The sequence below is a fragment of the Salvia miltiorrhiza genome, chromosome 1 (genome assembly GCF_028751815.1).
Source record: "Salvia miltiorrhiza cultivar Shanhuang (shh) chromosome 1, IMPLAD_Smil_shh, whole genome shotgun sequence".
NCBI classification, from domain to species: Eukaryota; Viridiplantae; Streptophyta; class Magnoliopsida; order Lamiales; family Lamiaceae; genus Salvia; species Salvia miltiorrhiza.
Window position 1 is genome coordinate 24,652,965 of NC_080387.1, and position 27,258 is coordinate 24,680,222.

Consider the following 27,258-nt stretch of genomic DNA (forward strand, 5'->3'; position numbering starts at 1 on the left):
AGTCGGGTGTTCGCCGTTTCCAGTTCTTCTCCGAGTTCCGAAGCCGGTGAGAGCTCCATCATCGCGTCGTCTCGTTCGTCTCTCGGCCCAACTGAACAGGTCGTGGAGCAACAAGGCGAGCTTCTCGCCTGAACCCACCGCCAAGCACCGAGTCGCTGCTGCTCGTCGTCTCTCGATCAGCCTGAACAGGCCGCGTCCCTTCTTCCTAAAGCTAAGTTATCTACTTTCATTTCTTCTTCTACTTCAGTTTCTAGTTGTTACGCGTGGGGTTCTCATGATTCGTTGTTCTAGAGTGCAGTGGCAGTATACACACAAGTCTTTCTATTGCTATACATAACATGGACTGTTTGATGTAGTGGTAAAACATGATTATGCTCGTTGGTACGAATGCGAACTCGATTGGATAACTGAGGTAGTATAAATACCTTGAATGATGCTTGCTTTGGTGTTTGTTGGCTGTTGTGGTTGGATTAAATGAAGCAGCAGATCGAACTGAAATAATAAAGTTGTTCTTGCATTAATGCAGGTGGAATAAGGGAAGAAGGTGGAGCATTGAAGACAAGCTTACCTTGAGAATACTTGGTAGGATGAATTAAAGGCTCACTTCTCCTTGTGCAGTCCTCAAATGAAGAATGAAGAGAATGCAACAATGTTGGCTGTTTTGAATGACGAGGTGGTTTGGCTGGGAGCTTGTATACATGGGAGGAGGTACATTCTAGGGTGGCTGATTGACATATTTAGGTGTACTTGGGCATGGCAGCCTGCTGCATAGGCGTGGGAAAAAAAAAGGTGCAGCAAGCTCAAGAGGGGATAGGGGAGTGTGCAGCACATGTCTCCATACCTTATTGTTATTCCCATTTTCTTGAACTTAGGGGGGGGTGGTGGCAGGTGGTGGAGTAGGAAAGTGGTAGAGTGTAAACCGTAGGGAGTGCAGATGGTAGATAAGCATAGGTGTGTATGGTTGTAAAGTATGATGTGATCTAAATATAATCCTTCAGTGTTGTTGCTCTGTATTTGAAATATTGGTTTCGTGTCTTGCTAAAAATCGATAATCCGTAGTCGAAAATTGGCTGCTCTAAAAATCTAATTTGTATTATTATCGAGATTGCTAAATTAAATCCATAGATTTAATTCGTTTGTCATTCTAATACCTAAATTAAATCCGTAGATTTAATTGGCTTCAAAGTCTGAAATAATTCACGACTTAAGTAACAATATGAAATAAACTCCATCTTGATTAATAAATAACACAACTTTGCTAAGTTGGTTATAACTTTGAATAATAATTATTCATTGATTCAAAGATTAACGTCGCGATTTTAAACACGCGAAGATAAATAAATGCATACTGCTAGTGTAGCGAATCTGTTTCCAAATTACGTAATTCAGAATCATAGTTGGAATTCATAAAGCGTTTCATTTACTAAAACAAATAGATTAATAAACACGCAATATTGGACTAAAATAAATATAAAAGAGCGGGTTGTTACATACTACCCCTCTTAACAAAAATTTCGTCCCGAAATTTGCATACTTATGTGAAAAGTTCTGGGTATTTTTCTTTCATCTGGTCCTCAAGTTCCCACGTTGCTTCTTCAGGTCCATGGTGTCTCCACAGTATTTTGCGTGCACCTGGGTGCACGGTGTACTCAGGTCAAATCTGACCCGGTATAAGAAAACGGATATATATCACAGTTGGGCATTATTTAACATTTGCATGGATAGCCCGCGCCTCCGAGAAGAAGGTCACGGGTTCGATTATCAGCATGTGTGTGTTTTTTTTATGTTATTTCATGCTTTCCATGCTTTCCAGCCACACTTTCTTTCCGGCTTTTTTTTTCCCTTTTTTTTTCTTGCAATTTTTTTCCCTTTCGTTTTTTCTTTTTCTTTCTACATTTGTTTTTGTTTTTTTCTTCTTATTTTTTCTTTCTTTTCGTAATTTTCTTTTTCCTTTTTTTTCATGTTTTTAAATTTATATTTTTTATTTTATTTTTTCTTCTTTTTAATAAAGGGTAAAGTACCAAATACCCCCCCAACGTTGGCGTCCCTATCGCGTACAGCCCCCCAAAGTCAGGGTAAGCGCTGTTTACTACCCTAATGTGGTAAAATCGTAGCAATTAACCCCCCGCCACTTAACGGACTTTAACACCGTTAGATTAAATAATTTTTTTACTTTTAATTAAGGTGAGCCAACTCTTTCTCTCTTTGAGTTGCCAATAATCGACAACTCCCCCGACATTCCGGCGAACGCCAAGCAAAACTTCCTGTCGCTGTCCACCGTTACCATGCTGTTCTGCGGCGGCAGCACCACCCTTTTCCCGCCACCGTGGGGATCCTCGCCTTCGACAGCGAGGACAAGTCATAGCACGTGTCGAACATAGCATAATCGCCGGCCCACGGCAGTGCACTGGTCTTGTTCCTGAACGCATCCTGCACCAAGCCGTACACATACCTCCGCAGTCGCGTCACCGTTGTGCTGGAGTCCACGATCATGCCGCCACTCCCGTCGCTCCCCATCTCCTGCAGAGACGCCGCGAACTTCACCGCCTCGCCGCCCACGCTGATCCCGGTCATCGCCACGTAGCGATAGGCGTCGTTGGAGGGGTTGTCGACCAGCGGCGCTGCCACCGAGTCGGCGGGCGGGATCGAGTTGAAATCCAGAGTGGACGATGAGTTTGAGTCGCGGTCCACCAAGCATTATGAGAACGACGTCGCTTTGATCTAAGCGGGAAGAGATGAGGCGCCACCGCCCAGGCCCAGCAGACTCGCGGCGCCGGAAAACAGGCCGCTGTTGTCGTGGCCCAAGCTGATGGCCAAGTTGTCAACGGATCCAGAGGAGCCGAAGGAGATGGTTTCGGTGGCGAAGTTTTCGATGGTGTCGGAGGCGTCACCGTACGTACAAAACCTATCACAAAAATAGTTTAATTAGGGAAGCTAAAATCTCGAGAAAACTCAATAAATAGAGCTTGGTTTTTCTAAAAATTGGTTGGGGGTTAAAACCTGGTAAAGATAGGTCCCGACGAGGCAGATGGAGGATCGGAGGGCGGCGCACTGCGGGGAGAGGCAGGTGAGCGGCTTGTAGGTGGAGGAGTGAACTCAAGCAACTCAGAGAGAGAAAGAGTTGGCTCACCTTAATTAAAAATAAAAAAATTATTTAATCTAACGATGTTAATGTCCGTTAAGTGGCGGGGGGTTAGTTGCTACGATTTTGCCACGTTAGGGTAGTAAACAACGCTTACCCTGACTGTGGGGGCTGTACGCGATAGGGACGCCAACGTTGGGGGGTATTTGGTACTTTACCCTTTAATAAATAACACTATTTTTCTTCTTAAATTACACTATATGCATTAATAAATTATACTACATTTATATTTAAATAACACTATTTTTAATAACTAACACTATATGCATTAATAAATGATACCCACATTAATATTTAAATGACACTACCATATTATATAAATAACACTATATAGTTCTACAAATAACATTATCATGTTATATAAATAACACTATTATGTTTTACAAATGACACTATATAGAAATGACACTAACACTATTATAAATAACACTTTTATGTTCTACAAAAGATACTATCACTATATGGAAATGACACTAACAATTATTATAAAGAACACTTTTATATTCTACAAAAGACACTAACACTATATAAAAATGACACTAATACCATCATGTTATATAAATAATACTATCGTGTTCTACAAATAACACTATATATAAATGACACTAACATTATTATACATAAAGAACATTTTTATGTTCTACAAATGACACTAACACTATATGGAAATGACACTAATACAATTATGTTATATAAATAATACTACCGTGTTCTACAAATAACACTATATAGTTCTACAAATGATACTATTATGTTATATAAATTATACTATTATGTTCAACAAATGACACTATATATATGGAAATGACACTAACACTATTATAAAGAACACTATAACGTTTAGAAAAATACAGTTAAAAATGAGCTAGCAATTAAAAAATAAAAAATTGTGAATTCAATGCGTAACATTTAACAAAAGACTTAGCAACTTAAATAAATGAACAGAGACAATTAATAAATGAACATATATTGACGCACAACAGTAAACAACATAATAGTGTAGAGTTAGCAATTAAGAAATAAAAAATTGTGAATTCGATGTGCAACATTTAACAAAAGAATTAGCAATTTAAATAAACGAACAATGACAAATAATAAACGAACATATATTGACGCACAACAGTAAACAACATAATAGTGTAGATATATTATTCAAATACAGCCCCTAAAAAAAATTATTCGTATGGAATCATTCTTTACGACATTAAACAGTTCGTAAACAGACTTTAAACAAAGGGAAAATTGCACCTAAATACACAAACTTTGCCAAAAATCCATATTTGACGCGAAGTTAGGATTTTACATTTTAATACACCAACTTTCGTTGTTGCCCAAATTTGATACGACTTAATTCTTAAAAATTCAAAAAACAACCCCTTTTTGTAAATAATTATACAAAGACCCACTTATGTTATAATTTGGGACATTTAAACCAAAACAAGATATTTCTTTATGATGTTTTCTTTTAAACCATTTTAGGCGCGGATCAAAGATTAAAAGAAAACATCATAAGAAAATATCTTGTTTTGGTTTAAATGTCCCAAATAATAACATAAGTGGGTCTTTGTATAATTATTTACAAAAAGGGATTGTTTTTTGAATTTTTAAGAATTAAGTCGTGTCAAATTTGGACAACAACGAAAATTGGTGTATTAAAATGTAAAATCATAACTTCGCGTCAAATATGTATTTTTGGCAAAGTTTGTGTATTTTCACGCAATTATCCCTTAAAAAAATGATTTGTATGTGAACATTCTGTACAATATTAAACATATATAACAAGAATAAAAAAAATCATATAATATACTCCCTTCGTCCCTGAAATAAGTTCCTCTTTTTCCTTTTTGGGACGTCCCTCAAATAAGTTCCTCTTTCTTTCTTTCCATTTTTGGACAACTACCCCACCACTAATAATACTTTATTTATTCTTACTTTTCACTTTTTCACCACTCCCAATATTAATTATAACACTTTTTCACATTTTCACCACTCCCAATACTAATCATAACATATTTTTTTTCCACTATCAATACATTTTACGACTTTTCCTTAAAACCCGTGCCGTCCCCAAAGAGAAACTTATTTTGGGGACGGAGGGAGTATATACTTGTTTATTAAAAAAAAAAAAACGTAACCAAGTGAAAAGTAAAAACATTACCTAGATCCTCCATTGAAACCGACTACAAGGTTCTCAAGAACACACACGTTTTTTTTTTTTTTTTTTGTGAAGAAGCATAAAACATTGCAGATATCGGACATAGTGATTTTACGGTAGAAGAAAATTGAATAGATATGGAAGAATCAAATCTTACCAAAATAAAACATATCATTTAAGATTTGTTTCACTTAAATGATGCTGGCCGAAAATATCAAATGACATTGTTAACCTTTTCGGTTATAATAACATAAAATATAAAGATAAAAACTAACCATTAGATTTGTTAGATTGGATGATTCAGATTAATTCTCATTTCTCTAAATACTTATCATTCTCTGTTGAACCCTTCTCTCTCTCTCTCTCTCTATATATATATATATATATATAGGGATGAGTTCCCGTAGTATTCAATCCTAATGTAGTACTATAGTACCCAATCTTGACCACACATTTAGGACATGTGGCATATCAAGATTATGACACGTGGCAAGGAGCTTCCAAAGCATTCCAAGATAAAATCTGCACAAGGATAAAATTGAAATATATTTTTCGAAATTAAAAAAATGGTTAAAGTACAAATCCACCCCTGAAATGGACACCCCTAGAGCGTATCATTCCTCATTCTCGACCTTGGCCCAAATACACCCCCAAAGTCCATAAAAAGGGTGCATTTAAACTAGTGGTGCCAAGGGCCAACGGAACCGGCGGTTCGACCCTGAACCGCCCTGGTGGTGAACGGTTCCAGCCCGGACCGTTGACCACCGGGCCGGTTCAGGGCCGAACCGCCAAACGTTAAGGGCCGATTAAGGTTCATGGAAATCTCGACCCTGAACCGCCGGTTTGGATCGCCGGTTCGACCCTTAACTGGCAGTTCCAACCGAATTTTCAATTTTTTTTTAAATTCAAATTCATATCCTACATTTTTCAATGTGGGATAATTTCAACTAAATGTAGCTTCACTATTTATATTGTTCTACACATGGTAGAGAATCTTACATTTTTCAATGTGGGATAATTTGAACTTAATGTAGCTTCACTATTTATAGTGTACTACACATGGTAGAGAATCTTATATTTTTCAATGTGGGATAATTTCAACTTAATGTAGCTTCACTATTTATAGTGTACTACACATGGTAGAAAATATTACATTTTTCAATGTGGGATAATTTCAACTTAATCTAGCTTCACTATTTATAGTGTACTACACATGGTAGAGAATTTTATATTTTTCAATGTAGGATAATTTCAACTTAATGTAGCTTCACTATTTATAGTGTACTTAACTTTAATAATTTTGAAATTACTCAACTTAAAAATCTTAAATAATATAATAACCTACAAGTGTTAAAATTTTAATAACTTACAAGTGTTGAAAAACACAACATATATTTTAAGTTGAGTGATCTCACATTGAAAATATAGGATTCTTTATAATGTGTAGTACACTATAAATAGTGAAGCTACATTAAGTTGAAATTATCTCACATTGAACAAATGTAACATTCTCTACTATGTGTAGTACACTATAAATAGTGAAACTTTTCAAGCTACAATAAGTTGAAATTATCCCACATTGAAGAATGTAGGATTCTTTACAATGTGTAGTACATTATAAATAGTGAAGCTACATTAAGTTGAAATTATCCCACATTAAAAAAATGTAAGATTCTCTACAATGTGAATTACACTATAAATAGAGAAGCTCCATTTGATTAAAATTAAAATTAAAATATTATTTAAGTTGAATAATTTCAAAAAACTTCAACACTTGTAAATTAAAAAATTTTAAAATTTCATCACAAATCATTTAATTTCATAAAAAAGAATACAAAATAAAAAACAAAAAAATTATAAAAAAAAGAGAAAAAGCTCGGGAATCGTCAATTTCGGCCCGGGACCGAAAATCGGCCCTTCAAATTTTAGGCGGGCCAGTTCATGTTCATGAAATTTTCAAACCTGAACCGTCGGTTCGGACCCGGAACCGGTGGTTCCTGAACCGGTGGCAGCCCTAATTTAAACCCAGCGAGTTAACGGCCGTTATTTCTTCGTTAATTTTTTTTTAATTTAAATTATGGATTTCTGTCGCAGCCCGACGCCTAGCCAGTGATAGCGTAGACCGGGTATCGATACGACTAAATAAATTAATAAGGTAAAGAGAGAAAACTAGATTGAACGTCAAGCAGAAGCAATCACTGAAACGTGATAAATCAAGAAAGATGACATCATCATCAATAAAAATATTATTGGCTTTATAACTTTTAAATCATCGAGATTCTTGTCAACCTTTACAAAGTAGACATAGCTAATTACTCACAATGACTCGGGATATACAGAGTATCGCAGCAAAATGCGAACAGACTATATGTATGAAGACATATAGCCGAGAGTAAATTTCTTGATTAAGTTCAAAATAAACCTCAATATCTTGATGTTACCGCAAGGAATATAATTACGGTATAATGAAGATCATCCGAAACAAAATCCCTGCCAGCACCAGTCCAATCTCCCTCCTCGCTTATCCTGCACGTTTAGAAATACATGCAGGGCTGAGTACATAATACTCAGTGGACATATGCCGAAAATCAAAGAAAACTAGCTCTTAGAGTTATAGATTGAACTTACCACATAAGCAATACACAGGGATTTTACTCAAAAGAACCCGTGTAAGCAGTTAACAATCATCATAAACATCATAAATAAATGATAGCGCTATCAAAATACTCAACATGTATGTACCACATCTACAACTCATCACCATCAAGGTACTGAGAAGTAGGTCTCCTTCTCAAGTACTGTGACCGGCCGTCCCGACAGTCAGCTCACAGTCATTTCTGACCGGCCAACCTGGTATACAGCTCACGGTCACCTCTGTGTACACAATCCCGCTTTTGGCAGGACCCGGATTCATCTCATTAGTAGAGGGTGACATACAGGTTCATCATCATCAAAATTGGCAAGTCAATTAGTTCAACATCAATAAATCTCAAATTATTTATCAAACTCATAAACATCATCATCAGTAATAATTTTCATCAAACTGAAATTGACAGTTAAAATCACATCATTTACTTCATTTCGTATAAGAGGCCTACGATACGCAGGGGATCTCTATATACGTATAGTAAAAATAATGCCCACCTGATGTCTTTAGCTTACTCTCGTAGCACTCGGGGTGGACTCACTTCCATCCTCTGCTCGCATATTCAGATATCATAACATCGAATATAGTCTATGGGGTAAAACAAAAGGAATCGGTCATAAACTTCCTTACTAAGAATATCATTCTATCTTAGTATTATTCCATTACTTCTCATTTCTACACTCCGTCTGACTCGATCTCATATCGTAAACACTTTCTAAGTAATCACTATTCTATTCTCAACTTATCACCTAATTTAGGTCTAGGCTCTGTCAAGGAACAACTTATAGATAAACAAACCATAAGCACATAGCAATCACATACACAACTCATTTTTGAAAAAAATAAAATATTTTTAGTCGGGGAGATTTCCCAAAAATCTATTTTATAAGTCATTCTTAAACCAATTATTCAAAAAAATAACTCACATAAACAAGTTATGCCATTTTATTACATTTTTCATGTATAAGCTCAATTCATCTTCACTAAGCCACATATAGGCATCTTTAATTCATATCTCATCTCATAATCAAAATCTTATTCAATTCACTCTTTCTGCAATGCCTTAACTTAAGAGAATAAACTGTTTCTCCTCAGAACTCTCCTGGGTTCGAGACTTATACTATTGGAAACCTCTTAAAGTCTAGTTTCATTTTAAAAAAAGTAGGTTGAAAAACTCCAAGTGGTTTAAGAGATATGACCGTTCTCCCACAGTCTACCATATTCGGCAGTTTCGTGCAACCGGAGAATTTGATTTTCGAAAAATAGTAAACATTGCCGAAATGACTTGAAATTTTGTGGGTAGCTAAATAACACATTAATATCTTTATCATAAAAAGTGAGAAGGCAAAACGTCAGGGTAAGCTACTGAGAATGGTGACTCTAAGGTCTGTTCTTCGAAATCTTCGGTAGAAAGTTGCAGTTGGTGTTTTATATTTTAAAAGGGTAGTAAACGATGTCCAAAAGACATGAAATTTTACAAGTACGTTCATAACACTCTTATATACGCACCATAAAATTTTCAAAATTTTTGGGTATCAAAAACCCCGTCTAAAATCATCAAGTCAGTAGCTTTTCCAAGTTGTCAAATTAACTCATCAATTTGCCAACTTAAGCATATAGCCAACTATACCCTATTTCTCATCAAACTAATTCATTGGAAACTTCATCAATCACCTCTTAATCATCATTTTCGTCCATCAATATCATCCCAACAAACTCACAATCTCATACCCATAATCAAATTATCTATCCATCTATGAACTTCATACTTCTCAAACTCACATAAACTAACCCCTTCAAAAAATTCATATATCAATATAAACTCATGCTTTGCATATAAAAGATGATTAAAAAGACTCCCTATAGTATAAATATGATCTCACTTTAAAATTAGAAGATAAAAAATTTTAAGGCTTCCAACCCTAAATTTTCGAGAATTACAAACTTGAAGTAAAAGTTGTTTTCATACTTTAATCATCCATATTCATGCTTATATAGCTCAGCCATAAGTAGATTCATGTGATTAGAAGCTTACTCTTATGATTTTTGTGGAGAAAAATAGAGCTTCATCTTCTCGACTCCTAGCTCAAACTCTCGACTCCAAGCTCAAACTCTTAACCCAACTTTTGTTGTAAGAATTTATGGATGTTTTTAGCATGATCTAAAGGGTGATTATGGTGTAGAATTAGCTTGTGCAGCTTCTCCTTGCTCAACAATGGCAGAGATGAAGAAGGTTGGGAGAGAAGAGAGAGAGCCGGCTACTAATGGGGGATGAATGAAGGCTGACATGCCTTAATTAAGTGATAAACTTAGCCTCCAAGTAAAACAAAATATTGTAGTTTAATCAATAACCCACATGCTTAAATCATCCACTTGCTTTGTCTTATCCACTTGCTTTGACTCCCTTCTCTAAAGTCAGTCTCGCACACTAGTCTTGGTGGCCAGAGCTGTGGAAGTTTGGCAGACAGAGCTGCTTTAGCTCGGACGCCAGAGCTGTGGAAGTTTGGCATACAGAGCTGCTTTAGCTCGGACGCCAGAGCAGGATGAGCTCGGCAGCCAGAGCTGCTACCAGAGCAGAGCACAACTCGACTTCAGCTCTGCTACCAGAGCAGAGCTCGGTTTCAGCTCTGCTACCAGAGCAGAGACAACTCGGCTTTCAGCTCTGCTACCAGAGCAGAGACAACTCGGTTTTCAGCTCTGCTACCAGAGCAGAGACAACTCGGATTTCAGCTTTGCTACCAGAGCATAGACAACTCAGATTTCAGCTCTGCTACCAGAGCAGACACAACTCGAATTTCGGCTCTGCTACCAGAACTGAGACAACTCGGATTTCAGCTCTGCTACCAGAGCAGAGACAACTCGGATGCCAGAGCAGAACAGAAACAGCTCGGCGGAGCAGAGCAGAAACATCTCGCCAAAGCACAGCAGAAACAGCTCGGCAGAGCAGAGCAGAAACAGCTCGGCAGAGCAGAGAAGAAACATTTCGCCAGAGCAGAGCAGAAACATCTCGCCAGAGCAGAGCAGAAACAGCTCGCTGGAGCAGAGCAGAAACATCTCGGCAGAGCAGAGCAGAGCAGAAACATCTCGGCAGAGCAGAGCAGAGTAGCTCATACCAGAGCAGAGTATCTCAGAAACTTAATTCCTACAAATTCCGTTAGGAAAAATTTTAACTCGATTTAAATATTCACCAATTAAAATATATCTCGTTGGTTACTCATTTTTAAAATAAATTAATCTCGTGTGCTATAATACTCAAGGAAAACATATTCATTCAATCATAGTCACACATGTAACAAGTAGGTTACATAAAAGTCATTTAAATATTCTCACTCAATTTAAATCGGTGAAATCCTAACGTCAACTCTATCATCTCACTATTTCAACTCTTCTCTATTGTAATTCTCACTTACTCTCATCGACTCTATTTCTAGTCGAGTATCCTCTTAAACTCTACACTCTACACCATCTCAAAATAATTATGCTTCCCCTATCGAAAATAGAATCTATATCCTCATCCCAGTTCAATCAACATTTCTATCAAAACTCATTCTCTCAAAGTAATTCATTCATTAGTTCCATCATCAGAATTCTAGAATACTCATATCTCAATCTATCGAGAAATTTCATCTCGGTCTTAAACTACTGCTAATTATCTTAGTGCTCGTAATAGTGTCTCGATCCTATCAATCATAGGGTAAAAATACGGGGTGTTACAATTTCATCCCTTAAAAATTTTTCGACCAGCCTTCGTCGGAACCCCAGCCTTCACCACCATAAGAAAAACTCTTGGTTGCAGCTCCGGTCTCAACTCCTCCAGCTTCACCTCCCGTCGCGATCGCTCCACCAGCACCAGTACCAATGAGCTCACCCCCAGTGCCGACACTGACAGCATCCCTCGTCTGTTGTGTCATCGTCGCCGTCTCCCGGGTAAATTAAATTGTGCATTTTGCGGTTGAGGGGCGCGCCGGAGTAGAGGGACACGCTGGAAAATTTTCTGATGTCGCTGAAGATGACGTCGGCGGGGAAATCGCGGTAGATTGTGCCGGCGCCGACGGTGGTGAGCCACGGCGCGAGGTTGGTCATCGACATCTAGTTGGGGCTGCCTTTTCCAGCTGAGGAGGAGACGAAAACATCCCTCGAAACGACGCCGTATGCGCCGATTGCAATGGGATCGAGGTAGTAAGGGGAGGAGATCCCCTCTCCGCCGCCGTTTGGGATCGAAATCACGTCGACGCCACTTAGAAATTAAAAAAGATGAATTTAAGTTAACTTGCACGTATACCCCCTCCCCTTCTCGACCTTGGCTTACAATACACCCCCAGAGTCAACAAAAAGGGTGCATTTAAACCCAGCCGTTAACATGTTAGGTTTAAATGCACTCTTTTTATGGGCTCTGGGTTTAAATGCACCCTTTTTGTGGACTCTAGGGGTGTACTTGGGCCAATATCAAGAATGGGGGGTATACGCTATAGGGGTGTCTAGTTTAGAGGTGAATTTGTACCTTAACCCTTAAAAAAAATTATATTTTCTCAAAACATGCATATTTTAGATGCATAAAGTTTCACACAAAGATGCATAAAGTTTCACACAAAAATACATTTCATTTTATAAATTCTAGTATTTTCGCCACACCACCCCCCAAATCCCCACAGCCCCCAAAAACTGACATGTTTTACATGCATATAATTTCACACAAAAATACATAACTTTGAATAGAAAAATGCATTACATTTTTATAAATTTGGTATGTCAACATAACTAATGAACAGACGTATTTAGTAAAAATAGAGAAAAAGTCGCTATCGTCAAGATTCGAACCTAGGACAAAATGTTGTTCATGTGGCACATTAATTTTTAAGGAGTAAGGAGGAATAAATTCTATTGTAATTAACCCCTACAAGTAAAGAACGAAGAGCAGGAAAGAAAAACAATGGCATAACTAATTAAGTGTGTTAATATCTCTAATTAACCATTTTACTTAATAAAACATTAATATTAACCATAGAAATAAAAATATATTAATTCTAATATCTTTTTGTGTAAATATACTACTTTACCCTTAGTAAAATTATAATAAAAAATAAATATGAAAAAAAAAATTTAAATAGTACTCCCTCCGTCCCACTTCAAATGTCCCATTTTCTATTTTAGGTTGTCCCACTCCAAATGTCCATTTCTTTTTTGACAATACACTCTTTCTTTATACTTAATATTTAAATAATTTCCAACAACCCATTTTATCTACTTTATACCCACTTTATCTACTTTATACACATTTTTTAATTTCCGTGCCCAAAAGAAAAGGAGACATTTGGAGCGGGACGGGGGAGTAAAATATAATTAAAAAATTTAGAAGAAAGAAAAACATACTACCTCCGTCCACGAAATAAAGTCCTACTTACACTTAAATTTTTGTCAATCAATTAAAGCCTGTTTTTTGTACATTTTTACTCTTCTTCTTTTCCTATATTTACTACCATTTGCAACTAATTGACCCACCTTACAACAACTTTATTATTTTTATATTCTATATTTATTACACTTTATCACTAGTGAATCCATCACACAACACCTTTAACACTTTAGTCAACTATCCTTAAATTCTACTTTTTTATTCTATTTTTTTCAACTTTCTTAGTCTCCGTGCCCACCCTCAAATGAGGCTTTAATTGGTGGACGTAAGAAATACCCAACCCCCACGCAACCCCACCCATAATACCAATCCCAATCCGGCAAACCCCCAGAAATCAAATACCTAACTCCCACCGCCCCACCCCTTTATCCCTTCCCCTGAAAATCCTATTTCCCCTCAAATACCCAACCCAACCCCCGCCGCCCCATCCTTTTCTCCTTCCCTTGAATCCCATTTCCCCAGATTTCCTTCTATGTAACTACACCCATTTGAATCGCAATACAATTTTTCCCTCACACCGTGCTTCAATCTACCCATTGCTGTATTTTCTCTCACTCTCTTATCATCATCAGAGGCTTTTCCGACTAGTTCATAATTCTCCATTTCTATTTTTGAAAATGACATAATTAATTGATCAGAGATAAAGAGAGAGACGAATGTAAAAATTTATGATGCGAACGATTGGTGCCGACGGCGGTGAAGATGCAGGCGGCGTGAGCACGGTGCAGTAGAGAGAGGGAAGTGGTGGAATTTGGTGGTGGGGAGGGCGACGAGAATATATTTTGGGAGGGAGGGTTTCTGAAACTTTCTAATTTTCTTTTTCAAATTTTAATTTTTATAATTTAAAATTTTAAAATTCTTTATAATTTTTAAAATGAAAAAATAGAAGGATATTTTGGTAAAAGTGTTTATAATTAATACATTATTATTTTCATGGTTATAATTAATTTTTAGTTAAGTAAAATGATTATTTTAATGTTTACCTCAAAGTAAGTCTAGTTCTTTTCAATTTTCTATTATAAAGTAATTGACTTAGGATTACTTAATAATTAATTGACTAAGACAAAGAAAAGGCAGGAATCGTGATATCACTATCAAGTTCAAGTGGCACAAATTAAAAGGCAGGAGTATTTGTGAAGCATTAAGTTAAAAAGCTCACGTTTGCAAATTAAGTTGAATCAAAGTGAACTGTTGAGTTTGACCACAGAGATTATAAAAAGAAATTTCTTAAACCTCTCAATTGTCGTTAACAACCAAAGCAACTCAGTATATACAGTGTTTCAAATAATGAATTAACTATCGCTTAATCCGTCGAAATTCGAAGAATAACCACTTTATATTTTAATTAATTATCACTTTATATAAATAATATAGTCATATCATATGAAATAATTATTAATTTTATTTGTTCACAATTAAATTAGCGACATAATTCAAATTATAATAATCTCAACGATTTTCGCCAATTAATTATTATTTTTTTGTTGAGAGTTAGAATAGATTGCCTTTTATATAAATTTTCATTTGATAACATTTCATAAAATAATTAATTTCATAAAAAATTAATGTGAAGATGGGGATTTTTGAAAAATAAGAAGAAACAAATATATGTAAATTTAATTACAAAAGATGAGTATTAAAATCTCAATAAAAGGTAGAAGTGGTTGTTGGAAAAATGCGCATTAAATAATGGTTAATACATGAAGTTTGGTGGCTCGATCCATTAAAATTTGTCAAGATTTAATTGTAGATTTGAAATATATGTATCAAACACATACATTTAATGTATTTGATTATTCATTTTCAAGTTATAATGAATGAGCAATTAATACATGAAGTTTGGTGGCTCGATCGTTGCTCGCGCAACATGTTGACGTGGCAGAGGGTGGTTACGCCACGTGTCGTACAGATACGGCCAGAAAGCGCAGCCATTCGAACCCAACCGCTCGCACCTATTCGGGCTCAACCACCTCGCACCCTTTTGTGAGCAGCCACACTTGTTCAGGGTTCAACCACGTCGCAGCCATTTGTGAACATGCACCTTTGGGCTATAAATAGAAGGTTCCCCATGCTCAGACTCATTCAATTAAGCAATATCATTTTGATCGTATTCGAATGTTCTATCATATTTTGCATGTAGTTCAAGTCATATGAGTATTATTCATTCTCGAATATCGAGTAGTTCGTCAGAACGCCGACATGTGGTGCAACATCTCGAGTTCAACCTAGCCGTTATATTTCGAGGACAAATGCTATGGACCGCAAGCATCTGCAGCAGAGCATTATTGTCTTACAGATAAAGAGTTCAAATCTTGCCTCGACTCATCAATAAAGATAACGTTATTATTTCTGTTTCGCTATATTATGCAATTTTAATTGTATGTTTCTACATTATTAGTCTCTTATTATTATTTTTCAGCACCTACCATATATAACAGTGATCACAACAGAAATTCCTATCTAACTAAGTTAAACGTATGGAAAATGTTGGTCCTGAGTGAGTGTATACTGGTCACATTGGAAAGAGAGGAATGCTTAATAAGTCTGTTGAATGATATGATAGAATTGTAAACAGTTACTAAAATTGATATGTACAACATATAAGCAGTTTAACATGGTTTGAATAAATTGCTCATATGTCCACGATTTGATTTAATAGGAAAATCCAATATAGTTAGGATTCCTTATTTTATGGTTGTAAGTCAATCGATCAGACATGTAACCTTAGACCGACCTACGGGTTCACTGAGGTCGTGACCTTAAACTCTGTCTTTGCTTCGAAACTGCAAACACATAGCACTTTACTAACAAAACTATCTTCTAACACTATCCAATCTTTAGGGATGGTGTTTCAAAAGTTATCTTTCCAACAAAGGTGTTCAAACTATTACAATGAGAACAATACAAAAGATTATTTTGCTTGAAGACTAAGCTATGCTATACAAGAAACAAATGCCTAATCTATAAGGAAATATGTGAGATCTCTTCGGAGAAAAGCTAGAATATTTTCAGAGATCTTCTGAACGTTAAACAATTTTTTTGGAAAGTCTGATGAAATGTGTTCTTAAGCTTGGTAGCTTTAGAATTTTGTAGATTTCAATCTCGTAGAGTTTTGGTGTTGATTGTGTACATACCACATGGTATATATAGGAAGTTATCATAAAAGAGCCGTTGGATAATTCATCTCGAGTCCTTTGTATCTCTATTAAAAAAAATTCGTTGGCAGTAGGTGAGATGTCACATCAAGTTTGCAACATCGTACACAATCTCTGAACTTTCAGTTTGTCTGAATATTTGATATCAGATTCGTAGGTTTAATAGAGCACCTTTAGCATATTTGAAGATGGTTACTCTGGGTGGCTTTATCAACTGTCTTGTATTCAATTGATTTTACTTCCTTGTTGATCATTGTACACTCAGTTTACCTGAGCGTGTATTCTTCAACTGGGTGGATCGCCAACATCATTTCTTCTTGCTTGTCAGCTGATACTTCGTCTTGAGTTTCCCTTAGACTAAGTACCTGAAAAACGAAACTCTGTTTTCTAATAAGTTTCAGATGTAGTTTTTGGTAATATGAAACTAATTATAATGCTGAAAGACATCATTAGGGATGCCAGATGTAGTTTTGGTAATCATCAAGTCATAAGATTTTTTTCAACAATTTCCCTTTTTTATGATGCCAAACCTAATTCTATGAATATAAACTTGAAATTGAAAAAAGTCTAAGCTAATCAGAAAACATGAAAAAAATTAGTAAAACAATAAAGAATAAGGCATAGAAGTTAGAGCCTGGGCAAAGAGCGATTTTCGCCAGGTTGTCTTCGAAGATGATAAGACATGCATAGTGTTAGGGTAGAAAAAAGAAATACAAGGAAAGATCTGTTGATTGAATCTCCGTAAAATCTATTACAATCTCCAAGTATTAAGTTTTCTGGCAGCTCAGGTGACACGTCACTTTGTGTTCAATTGTTCGTTTATCAGTTGACCATACATGCAGAAGATCCTTTCAATGAGAATAAAAAACTGGTTTTCATCAGTGACATGATCTATCTTCAGTAGTTGGGTAACACAAACACTTGAGCTTCGATCTCTAATCTATCAAGTCTTCCATACAATTCTATTGGAGAGAAGGTCATCTTCGCAGGAGCCTTCAAACTAGCGTTGTTCTCAGCAATAACTTTAAGAATCTTCTGGATGGTGGCTTTATCTGGATGTTTCTTCACAAAGTGTAGAAACTCTTCATCAACATCTTCTCCTCAAAGTTGAAATAGTAGAAGTATTTAATGAAGTCCATTGATACAACATCATGATTCTTATGATTCATCAGAGATCCATAAGTGTTTGTGATTGGACTTATCTTGCTTGGTAGACTTCATTGCTTATTGTCATTTAAAGTTTAGAAAGGCAGCTATATTGCCATGCCTTTCGTCTGCAGTTGTAGGAAGTTGAACAACAACTGCAGCAACATCGGGATTTTCAGCGGCATTAGTAGTATCGACAGATTCTTTACCATCAATAGTGGGGTTATCTTGTCCCCGTAAGAAGACCATATTCCCATTCAACAATAATTGTCCTTTGCGTAATTTCTTCTTTATATTTCTTCTTGTCTTCTCCCTTGATGTCTGTATCTTCATACATATCTTCCGTCTCTAATATATCTTCTCTTTTTTGGCATCAGCAAAAATTGAAGTGGCCAACTCGTCTTTCTGGGAGCTTGAAGGTGAAATTGAAGTTTGGAATATGAAAGACTATGGTGGTGGAGGTTGTTGATCTGATGTGGATACATGAGAGGCTTGCAATCGTTGAATTTGATCTTCGACTAATTGTAGTTGGTGTTGAAGAGCTTTGACTGTTTCACTCGGATCTTAAACTTCAGCACTTCTGTCTTGCTAAATAAGTTGAGTGATCTTTTCTTGGATGTAAATGAGAACTGTGTCCATTGCAATCTTAATGGCTGAACTTTCAACCTTCTTGAGAAGCTTCATATGCGCTTCTATTTACATGCATTTTCACTCCTTTATCGCGTTATTCTTTAGTGTTTTGGGCGTCTCTTTTTGAGTTCTTGAGTGTCTTTGATTTGATTTGTTTAGTTTTGTGGAATAGACTACTCGTCCGTGCTTGTGCTATTTTTACAGGTTTTTGGACTCAATTTGTGAAGTTTTGGATGAAGTGTAGTGAAGTACGTGAAGAGACGAGTCCATAGGCACGAACGGAGCTCAAATCGTGCATCGGATGAGCAAGAACGAGCGTCGAAAAGTTTGCGGGTCGGAGTGCGTGCGTCCAAGGTCGCGCAGTCCGGGCATGCAGCCACATGCTACGGCCGCGCGACAGAGTAGGACTTGCTGGACAACACACGCGGGCACGGCGCGCGGCTGCCCGAGCTCACGCGGGCCAGCCATGCGGCCGCGCGAGTCGTCGTTTTTTCGCCCAATTTTCGGATTTTAGCTATGTACGCGATTTTGGGGTATTTTTGAGTCCTACTTGACCTAGGGCATATAAATACTCCCTAAAAACTTATTCTCCGGACCTTTTATCAACCTTTCATCATATTTTACTTTTCCTGAGAGCTGTGGGAGACGAAGAACGGAGCAAGAGCAAGATTGAAGATTCTCAACTTTACTACGGTTTCATTGTTGAATGTTTTACAGTTTTATTGAGATATTGATTTTTAGTCGTATGTCTATGTGTGGCTAAAATCCCTCTTTCCCAGGGTTTAGGGAGAAGACTGAATACTGAAGAACGAAGGACTGAAGACTGAAGACTGAAGTTGCCGACTAGAGCATCATCGAAGAATCAGTTTTGAATTGATAACTTAATGCGTGCCACGTGGAATCAGCGGACTGATACTAAAGTCAAGTATCAGTTAATCATTCTTCCTCGGACTAGACCTCCAACGTTCAAAGGAAGCCACGTACTCCAGAAGTACAACCGCATTAAATGCAGAGATCTCAGAATCGTCCATTCTCTGCAGAGGACACTCCTATTTGGTGATTACCTTTTCAGAGATGTCACATCTCCTGCTCTTCAAGATAGCCGTTCTCACCAAACAAGGAACCTCGAAGATTGAAGCCTCAGTCCAAGTTCAAATTACTCTCTAACGGAAGAAATCTTGAAGACCTTCTCCGCCAACAGATCTATTCAAGACTTCTCCTATAAATTGCGCTCGAGGATCACTTCAATCTTTACCTATTCAACGACATAAGCTAAAACTCTACCAAAATTATTTCTTAGCTAAAGCCCAGACTCTCCAAAGTTTGAATCGAAGAAGAGAATCCCAAAGCCAAAAATCAGTCACTGCTGATTACATAAATTCTCTTAGACCTTAGGCAAACCTTGTTTACCCAAAGCCTATGTCAAACTAACTGCAAAGAACTTGTTCTTTGAAGTTTAGTTGGCAAGTTTTCAAACCTCCCTTCAACCGAGTGAATCGAGTGTTTGGGTTGTAAAGGAGTTCAGGAAGGTACTCTGACTCCGTGAGATCCTAGTGCACAGTGCGTGCTAGGAGTGAGAAATCCAACAAGGTGTGTTGGTACTGAAGATTGGATCTTCAGTTGTTTCGGTTGTGTGCACCCGCAAGCACATGTTTAGGTTTGCTGTGCACCCCTAATCACGAGCATCGGTTTGCAGTGCACCCGTAAGCACTTGCAAAGTGAAGTTGTTTGTTTGATCAACCGACCGTGGATGTAGGAAGTATTTTCCGAACCACGTAAAAATCTCTGTGTTATTTACAGCTTTCAGTACTTACGCTCTTATTTGTGCTCTTCCTTTTGTAAATTGAAAACCGATTAATTGCAACGAGAAACTTAAAACTAACAACGTGCTCAACTCACAGGCTATTGCGAAACAAAAGTTTTTCGCTGCGTGTGTTATCAGTCTAACTGATCTATCTTCTGATAGTCCGTAAGATTTATAACATCTCTGTTTATCAAACTCGACTGAAGCTTTACGTGCATCAGTTAAGTTCTTTTGACTTAACTGATAACTCCTTACTGAAGAGTATTCAGTATCAGTCGTCAACCCTGTTTTGGTCAAAACTCTTTTCAGTAAACAGGTGTCTGAGTTTGTGTTCAAAGTTTCATTTTGATATCTGTGTTAAGATCGAAAAATAGCGTATAGGTGTATTCCCCCCATACACCTATTCGAGACCCTCCGGACCTAACAAGTATCATCAGCGAGTTGCAACATTCTTCGGTGTTGGTCCTCAGAAGAGAAGGGAGGCAGGAGAGGGTTCCGCAACTTGGCAATGACCTTGTTAGGGTATCTGAGAGCATTAGACAAGTCAATTATGTCGAATTCTTGAAGAAGAGTTTCTTCTTCAGCTGTTAGTGTTTTTGTTCAACCGGATTGTACCAAGGTATCATGTTGGTACCGTTGAGAATCGAAAATTGAATTGAGAATTCGGGTATGAACTGACTGATTTTTGTAAACCTGAACTGAGAATCAAAAATCGAAATAAAAAATTTTAAGGATCAAATCGAAACTATCTTGATAAGCGAACTGAAATCAATCGGTTCGATCGGTTTAGTGAGTTCGATTCAATTTCTGCACACCCCTATCAAGAACACAATGGATTTATAGCCAGTTATTTTAAAATTAAATTTAAATGATTGTCACTCGACATGATCCCGTAGTCGGTTTACATTACATGAGGTGCAAGAATAGTCTTTCCCATACTCATATAAATTTGTTAGTAAATTTTGTGATCAATTGGTTTAAAAGGTGATGTCAAAGTTTCAGATGGCCAACTTTTGTAATAATTTATGAGTGTTTAGATTTGAGATTGTGATTTGTGAGGGTGCTAGCTTGCATTTCGGCTGTGTAATGGGACCACTATTAGATCTTACAAAGATTTTGCATAATGCCTTTGTAAATGTTTTCCTCATTTAATCATGACAATGACATTTAAATTTATATGCTTCATTCCAAGTTGTTGCATGATTCCCCCCATTATGGATATTTTGAAACTAAGAAGTGTGACACGCCACATTTATTGCATGCTTTATTCGATCAATGCCAATCAAAGAGCACCAACAAAGAATCGACATTGGATTAGAGACTTTTATGACGTAGAATATGGTCGAGAGTAATAATTTATTAATTAAACATAAATAAGTAAATCAATATTTACAGTTAGGGTGCATTTAATCGTAAAAATTTTCATTGAAAAATGATTGATAAGAAAAAATGAGAAAATATTATTATTTTTTCATTTTCTTTTATCATGTACTATACTAGAAATGAAAAAAATAAGAAAATGTTGGAAAATATGTTCACACCTCTACGTAGAAAATATTATCCAACATTTGAGAGAAAATGAGTGAAAAGAGGTTGTCTGAGAAAAAAAAAATTCACTCTACCCGGAATTTTTTTTCCACCATAATAAACATGTGAAAATAATGAAAGATAAGTGAAAATATATATTTTCTCTCATTTTCCATCGAACTAAAGACCCATCCTTATAATAATATGTAAAAGAAAGTGATTTAATTTCGGTTTTTGACTCAAAAAAAGAAAATGATTTAATTTCGTTAAACACAAAATTATTATTCTAGTTCTTCCTCCCCTCCTTTCGACCATCTCCAGAAGCCTGCTCTATTTTATTTTATTTTTCCAGCAGATTTCACACTAAAATAGGGTACAATTAATGCGCACTCTTTCTCCAGTGTTATATATATTCTGAAATAATTTTCTGCGGTACTCAAAATGAATATTATTAAAAATATTTATTTTGAATATTTGTTTAATCTTAATAAAATGTAAAATATTATTTCTGGAGGGAAGACTTGGTCAGGCACTGATAAAATAGAGCATTATGTAGTCACAAATTCACTCAGTTGGGCAACAATGGGTAATGTTTAATTTAGTATTTCTGTTTCATGTATGGTATATATTAGTATTAGTTATTATTCCTCTCACAGCTAATTATCATCCTCTCTTGGCCATAAATTATAATAATGTCACCCTAGCTATTACCCTCTCCTCTCCTACATGCAATACTATCGAATCATGGCAATATTTTTATTTAAATTTTAAACGAAATATGATATTTTATGGAGTATATCATTATATATAATTCTTTCTTGGCAAGCAGGTTAAATGATATATATCTCGACCCAATATCGTTTGTTAATCTATAGGAAACTATATAAATTGAAACACTTGTTTTCTTCTCTATCTATAAAAACCATATGTATAGATTATTTTCATGGTAGTTACTAGTTACTAGTTGGGTTGATTTTGATTTACAGCAATACTAGATTTGGATTGAAAGATTTAATTGAAAATATAATGAAAATCCCTCAATTACGCATTGAAGAGAGGAATAGATAAGAGCTGGATTGAGAAACTGTAACTCATAATTCTCATTTTGACCAAGTATCTAATAGTATCAAATACCTATGATGTTTTCATTGTAGAAGGTGTGGGACGAAAATCTACTTAAAGTTGTTTATTTAGAATATATTTTGAATTAAAAGGATATCAAAGAATCATATAAAAAGATAATGTAGACATCAAAAGGAGATTTTTAATTTATTGAGGAATCCAACTGCAAATTAAGTTTAATTATATATAAGTAAACTTATGATTTTCTTTTTCATAGATTAAAAAAATTCAGAATATGTATTCCTTCCATAAAGTTCTATACAGAAACCTTAAAGTCATAGAAAATCCATAACACTCCATACATATTCAAGAATTGAGATTTAATTTCTTTATTTAATACTGTTAATTTATCAAAAAAAAAAAAAAAGAATTGAAATTTAATGGTTTTCTTCGATAAAAACATAAAATAATTTAATCTAAGACATAAAACGAAAATTAAAATACTTTGCCTCATGGATGGTCAGGAAGATCATTGCAGCTCGAGAGTATTTGGAAACAACAAACCTATGTATGGCTATTCTGCAACACTCGTACTTTTCTATTAGAAAGCTTTATCTGGAGTTGAGAGGAACTTTTCCAAATGTTGGATGGAAGAAGTTATTAGGCCAAAATGCAGCAACTCTGAAGCATGTTTTTATTCTATGGCTTACTATGATGGAAAGATTGTCTACATGTGAAAATTTGAGGCGAATTGGCATAAATGTGGAACCACGATGTTGTTTATGTGACATGGAAGATGAGACCATCAAGCACATGTTTTTTCAGTGTGTTTATTCTGGAAAAGTGTGGGATGAAGTGAGTCAATGGTGTAATATCCAGAGAGGTACATTCTTGGGAAACCAGGAATTTATAGAGCAATGGCAGCAGTGCTAGTCTATCATATTTGGCAAGAGAGGAATGCAAGGAAGTTCAGAGCTATTGGGAACTTAATGAAATATCCTAATCCAAGTTTTGATGATACCAAAATCAATAGGTTTCACTTGTAATAGACAAGAACTGTTCGAACTCAAGTATTAGAGTTCTTTTTCTAGTTTAGTTGATGTTCTGAATACTGAAGAACGAAGAATTGAAGACTGAAGACTGAAGATGCCGACTGATGTGACGATTAAGGCAAAGTCAAATACTGATATTTGACTTATCAGTCGTAAGGATCAGTTTCGACTGATTACTTAATGCGCGCCACGTGGATTCAGCGGACTGATATTAAAGTCAAGTATCAGTTAAACATTCTTCCTCGAACTGAACCTCCAACGTTCAAAGGAAGCTACGCACTCTAGAAGTACAGCCGCATTAAATGCAGAGATCTCAGGATCGTCCTTTCTCTGCAGAGGCCATTCCTTTTGGTGATTACCTTTTCAGAGATGTCGCATCTCCTGCTCTTCAAAGTAGTCATTCTCACCAAACAGGGAACCTCGAAGATTGAAGCCTCAGCCCAAGTTCAAATTACTCTCTAACGGAAGAAATCTTGAAGACCATCTCCGCCAATGGATCTATTCAAGACGTCTCCTATAAATTTTGCTCGATGATCACTTCAATCTTCACCGATTCAACAACATAAGCTGAAACGCTGCCAAATTCGTTAGTCAGCAAAATCAAGCCTCCCCAAAGTTTGAATCGAAGAAGAGAATCACAAAGCCAAAAATCAGTCACTGCTGATTACATACATTCTCTTAGAACTTAGGCAAATATTTTATATCCAAAGCCTAGGTAAAACTGACTACAAAGAACTTGTTCTTTGTGGTTTAGTTGGCAAGTTTTCAAATCTCTTTTCAACGAACCGAATTGAGTGTTTGTGTCAAGAAGGAGTTCAGACTAGTGTTCTGTCTCCGTGAGATCTTAGTGCCCAGTGCGCGCTAGGAGTGAAAAATCCAACCCAGTGTGTTGGTACTGAAGATAGGATCTTCAGTCGTCTCGGTTTGTTGTGCACCCGCAAGCACACGTTCAAGTTTGCTGTGCACCCGTAAGCACACGCATTGGTTTGCTGTTCACCCGTAAGCATATGCCCAGTGAAGTTGTTGGTCTGATCAACCGACTGTGGATGTAGAAAGTGTTTTCCGAACCACGTAAAAATCTCTATGTTATTTACAGCTTTCATTACTTAGCTTCTTACTATATGCTCTTACCTTTCTAAACTTAAAACTAATTAATTGCAAAGAGAAACTTAACAGTTGACAACGTGATTAATTTCACAGGCTATTTCAAAACTAAAGTTTTCCGCTGCGTGCGTTATCAGTCTAACTGATCTATCATCTGATATTCAGTAAGATTCATAACATCTCTCTGTTTAACAAACTCGATTGAAGCCTTATGTGTATCAGTTACAATCTTTGACTTAAACTAATAACTCCTTACTGAAGAGTATTCAGTATTAGTCGTCAACCCTGTTTTGACAAAACTCTTTTCAGTAAATAGGTTGAGTCAGTTTTGTACTTAAAGTTTCTTTTTTATCGAAAAATAGTCCATAGGTGTATTCCCCCCCTCCCTCCATACACCTATTCGAGACCCTCCGGACCTAACAATTGGTATCAGAGTAGGTTGTTCGCAAGAACAATTTTGCTATGATCAGGTTCTACAGAACTAGATCATTTTCCTTAAAGGTCTCGAAAATCTTTATTTTTCAAAAAGTGCGTACTGCTTTTCTTATCTGTTGTTTTCTATTTTCCTTTTCTATGGAAACTAACCACAACAAAGTATCCTCACTTTCTATGTTTAGTATTGAAAAATACAACATATGGAAGTTTCAACTTGAAAGCTTCCTCACCGTCCAACATTGTCGACTGTGGGAAGTCATCCCCAAAAGACCCATCATCATCACGGAGGTGATCAAACGGGGGTCCCTCTAGACACAACTAGAGATCCTTTTGATGAAGTCCAGATCGATCAAATCAAAGGCTGACTTCACCACAGAAGAAAGGAAGCAAGATGAGCTCGACAATCTCGCCAAAAGCATCATCTCCAACACAGTTCCAGACAAGCACGTCACCAAGATCATCAAGTGCAGAACTGCAAAGAAGATGTGGGACATTCTTGAAAGAATGTGCATCGGATCAGAGGAGATAGAGGAGAACAAGTTATCAATAGCTTATCAAAAATTCGACTCCTTCCTCATGCTCAAAAATGAATCAGTCGACGAGATGGAACTCAGATTCAACCAGATCCTGAACGAAGTTCAATCCATCTCGAAGGACAAATACACTCAACGAGAGATCAATCTAAAGATTCTACGAGCACTTCTGCGAGGAGATTGGTAGATCTACGCTGTTGCTCATCAGAACAAGCCAGAATTCAACCAGCTCCCAACGAACAAGCTTTTCTCTGATCTCATGGCGAATGAGTTCGACATCAGAGAAATCTTGAAACAAAGAAAGCTGGAGGATCAGACGAAGATGCTCCATCAGCCTCAAAAGGAGTGGCGCTGAAAGTTTCAGCAAAAGAAAATAAGAAGCAGTCAAAGGAACCAGCGGAACTCAAACCAGAAGACTTCTTCAGTCAATATGCCCTACTGACTAAAAGATTCAACAAGATGGAATCCAAATTCTGCAAGTACAGGAAGTTCCACAAACAGCACTACAAAGGAAAAGAAAGAGAAAGCAAGTCCAGATATTCCACTGACAGAAGCGGAGAAATGAAGTCAACCGTTATTGATCTAAAAGATATGGAATGCTATGGATGCAAGAAGAAAGGGCACTATCGATCTGAATGCCCTGAATTATCGCAGTCTGAGCGCAAAGAGATGAAAGCTAGGAGAGAACGCAAATATGCGAAGAAGAAAGCGATGGTTGCTGACGATGCAGGATCTTCCGAATATGCATTAGAATCATCTGCCTTCAACTCCACCAACTCAGATGATGAGAGCCAAGCCCTCATGGCCAACGACACCGAAAGCGTGGCCGACAACAGCTACGACAACAGAATGAATGGGCCAGAGGAAAAAACTCTTTATACTGATAACTCATTGTTGTTTATAGGAGACTACTCAGAATTTGTAGATAGCTCACTTGACGAAACTGAAGAGTACGATCAGCTCATGACTGATCACTGTCAGCTAAGAAAAATGTTCGAAGATCTTCTCATGTAGAATCAGAAAATGGAAAAGAAGATCAGTGAAGAACGAATCAAGAATCGGACGATCATCTACTTTCCAGATGAAATCTGTCTTGATGGACTGATCATGGAGAACAGTTGACTGGAAGAAAAGCTCAGAATTTCTACATCAGAATGTGGCAGAGTATCTCATGAAATCAAGAGACTCAATCACAAATTGGAGGAAACAGTCAAAGACTGTATGATGAAATCTCCATGATGACTAACTTTCCTTCAAAAGCTCTTGTGGAAAGCATCGGAGGAAAGGTGGTTCCCGCCGATAAAGGAAAGAATATCATGATCAAGGAAGTGACTGACACTTATGAAGATAACACTTTGGAAGAGTCGAGGGATCATGATATGGAAGAAATTCAGAAGCAAAAATTGATGAAAAGAAGAAATGTTCATTCTCCTCAAAGCTACAGACGAGCTAA

General features: G+C 36.7%; 1 pseudogene; it reads right to left on the minus strand.

The window, feature by feature from the left end:
* Nucleotides 1-2,179: 2,179 nt before the first annotated feature.
* Nucleotides 2,180-11,855, minus strand: LOC131004549 (protein ASPARTIC PROTEASE IN GUARD CELL 1-like; annotated as a pseudogene).
* Nucleotides 11,856-27,258: the final 15,403 nt, after the last annotated feature.